This window comes from Meriones unguiculatus, chromosome 8 (genome assembly GCF_030254825.1).
Source record: "Meriones unguiculatus strain TT.TT164.6M chromosome 8, Bangor_MerUng_6.1, whole genome shotgun sequence".
Taxonomy (NCBI): domain Eukaryota; kingdom Metazoa; phylum Chordata; class Mammalia; order Rodentia; family Muridae; genus Meriones; species Meriones unguiculatus.
The window spans coordinates 33,986,671-33,990,609 of record NC_083356.1 but is presented as its reverse complement, the minus strand read 5'-3'; positions in this window follow the sequence as shown (position 1 = coordinate 33,990,609).

Here is a 3,939-nt window from a genome sequence, read left to right as displayed (position 1 = left end):
GACTTACTGACAAGATGAGAGGAATCTGCAGTCATTTAACTTTCCTGTGTGCTGGGATGGCTGAGATAAAGAAGGATGAATGAAAAGAACAGAGAAAGAATGAATTTAACCGGCAATTCCAGATTTTGGATATGTTAAGATTGCAATATCCATTTCTGTCCTCCTGTCAACTTCTCTATTACTATTTCTGGGTACAGAGCTAGTCAAATTTGATTTAAAACTTTCCCAGCCTGTATGTCTCCTGAGCTGTGAACTTCATGCAGACAGAAAGCATTCATTTTCTAATTTTGTTTCCATAGGATTTTCCACAAAGCCTTGTTCATCAAAGACATTCAGTAACCAAGAAATGTTTGCTGAATGAATGATGAAATAAAAGAACGTTTGGGAGTCCACGTCGAGCTCAATGATAATGTAAACCAGAAATCAAAGTGGGAAAGTTTGTCTGAAATCCCAAAGGATAATATATTGGCATTCCAATTAGACATTGGCTATGCATCCTTACCACCAGGTGACGTCATCACACTGGTGACCAAGTACTATAATAGAAATGATTTACTCAATCATTCAAAAAGCAATTTTGGAGCGGCTCCTACATATGAGCCACCATTCAAAGCATGTTGGTGAACTAACGAACAATGCTGACAAAAAGATCTCCTTGCAGAAGCTTGTATTCAACATAAAGGTGGTGACACTGTATTCCACCAGAAAGTGATTTTTTTTTCAAGGTATAACAATAAGGTCCAGGGTAACTGTTATTTCCCAAAAGCAAATACTGCTTCATTTCAACATTGTAGACAAGCAGACGTCACCATTATTGTCGTCAGTAGGTAAGCCCCATCTTCACTGCCTTTTTAGAATCTGGAAGCTTCTACTGCATTCTGCTAAGGAATCTTCACCTGTATAAAGAGTTGGCGTTACTGACACAGATGATGCTGATGAACTAGAAACTTAGGAGGTGACTTAGTCAGTGTTCTATTGCTGTGAAGAGACACCATGGCCATGGGAACTTTTATAAAGGGACGCATTTAATTGGAGCTTGCTTACAGTAGCAGAGGTTGATCAGCATGGCAGGAAGCATGGCAGCAGGCAGACAGGCATGGTACTGAAGAAACTGAAAGTTCTACATCTGGATCTGCCAGCAATAGGAAGAAACAGAGTCACTAGCTCTTGGTTGGGCTTCTGAAAGCCCACCCTCAGTAATACACTTTCTAGAAGGCCATACCTACCCTATTTAATCCTAAAAAGTGCCACTGTCCGATGACTAGGCATTCAAATCTATGGGCCTGTGGAGCCCATTCTTATTCAGATCACCACAGGCAATAAGTGATTTTTCCATAGGCAGAGAATTCAGGACCTCAGCTTAACTGTGCTTTGTTTGACTCCAACCTCAAGTTCTCTATCACCAAATCATGCTACTTTTGTTTTTTATTCATACCATCATTAACTGTATGCTAATTTACTACCAAACCCATTAAACACTAATTGGGAACTGGTCCCTTCAGGGACTATGTGGTTATCTCCCCTTTCCAAGTTGTTTGAAGCTAGTTATAAATCATACACAAAAGCAGCACGATGACAAAACCATATCCTATTCTACAGATGTAAATCCATCAAAAAGATGAAATGATGAAAGCTTCCCAGAATCTACAATAAAATATGGATGAATCTCTGGGTACACTCTCTGTAGCTTTGCCTTCAGAAACTTCCTGCCTTCTAATGTGTGAAGATAGAGTTGTTAGCTGCCTAATATCAGTGCTGGGAGCGAAATCCCAGTCCTCTGAAAAGATAACAAAGTGTTGTTATCCCCTGAGCCATCATGCCAGTCCATCCTCATTTTGAGTGTACACGTATACAGTCCAGAAATCAAACTCTGATGGCCCCCTCAATTGTTCTCCATCTTATGTTTTGAGACAGGTCCTGTCATTAAACATGTAATTAACCAACTCCTATAGACCAGCTAACTATTGAGCCCCTTGTCTTTGTAAGCCACAGTGCTGGGTTTACAGGGATGTGCCAGTATACCAGAAGGGTTTTTTGTTTGCTTGTTTTAATATGGGAACTAGGAGATGTGAACTCAGGTTCTCATGGTTGCTCTGAAAGTTTATTGACTAAGCCATCTCCCCTACTTCCCTACTTTTGTTAATGAGACATTTGAGTTTCAGAAAGATTGAATATTGAAGAATCAGAGCTCTGATCTGACACCTACCACTTTCTGTGTTGCCTCTGTCTTGCAAAGCTTCCCCTCAGGGACAACTCTCTAGTGAGTTTTTCATGCTGACACTGAGGCAAAAAATGTGAGTCAAATCAATAGAGTCATATTTCGATTCCTTCAGTACTATGAAATACCACATGAGGGAATTTCCAAAGCCATGTTAAAATGAGGTAGACAATGAGATGGCACATTGGAGAATCTGACAGTCAACATTGGGGGAGGAATGCATATGATAAAACATGGAAGAAATTCTCAAGTGACAAGTAAAATTATATTTGCATGTATGCACATGTATATACACATGTGTGTATTTACATAAATAATCAGAATTAAGGGGAAGGAGACACTGGGTCTCTTAATCGGTTTTGTTGTACTTTAGTATCCTGTCTTACACTTGGTAAGGAACAGCTTATTGGTTCTGGTTCTAAAAGCTGGGAAGTTTAGGACGGAGATGTTGGCTTCTGGCTGGAAGATTCATACTGCCTAATCCTGGGAAGGAAAGTGGAAAGGCAAGGCAAGAGAGAGTGAGAGTGGGTAGAATGTGCTCTTTTGTAATATCACCAATACCACCCACAAGGGTAACTTCATCCTCTTTTAAGTATCCCACTCCCCGATGCTATACCATTGACAAATTACAATTTTTGAGTTCTGTAGGAGACATATCTTCCAACCACCGCACCAGGATCACCACCAAGACAAAAGCTGTCTACTCTTAACACCACCCAGTCAGACATCATTTAATAAATTCACCTTGCCAACAATCACTGTGCACCTCCTCAGCTGGCACTGGAAAGGCCCATGAAACAGAGTGATCACATGCCTGAAAAACACAGAGGGAGGGGTTGGGGGCGGGCAAACTGATAACACTGAATGCCCTAGGTTTTATTATGACCCTCTACCCTCCTGACGAATTGTTTAAAGCTAATTTCCCATGTGTCCACCATGCCCCATACTGAAGGTGGGACTGAGCTGACAGTAGTGCCACATGGCAAGTGATGGCACTGCCTCTAGAATCATCACAGCAGGATCTGGGCCTGTCATCTGGTAGATCCCTCTGCTTCCAGCAGGGCAGTGGCATATGACTGACTGCAGATGGTAGCTGCTTTACAATCCAAAGTTGCTCTAGGTGGCCTGTTTCCATAGCCTATCAGCCTTGCAAACCAGTTTCTCTTGAGAAATATTAAGGTGGCAGTCTTGGCCTGCATTTGCCTGCACACACATACTCTTGTGAACACACTCACATCATACAGAAACAGGGGAAAGAGGATAGGGGAAAATGTAGAAAAAGAAGAAAAGGGGGAGGAAAAGAAAGTAGGAAGAGTCTGGAATGCGATGTTGGATTTCTTTTTTTCTTTTCTTTTTTTTTTCTTTTTTGCTTTTTACAGAAAAAGGAAAAAAGAAAAGAGACCAACAGAACAATTACCAATGAGTTTCCCCTGACTCCCACAAGCCCATCACTTACAATCTGGACTTGAGCTTCATTTACACAAAGGTAAGTACTTTGGTTGGACTGGGCTGTCCTCTCTTTTGTAAATGTAAATTCAAATGTAAAATGACTTTTGCATTGGAGTCTTAGAAGACCAGCCCTTGTTTCCACCCCCACACTCACCCCAGCCTCTCATTTTCTTTGTTTTTATTTCCTGTAAAGCTACAAAAGAATGAGACTCAAAGTGGTTGCCAGCCTCTACCATCCACCTGCTTATTTGCCCCCATCCCAAGGTACCCTG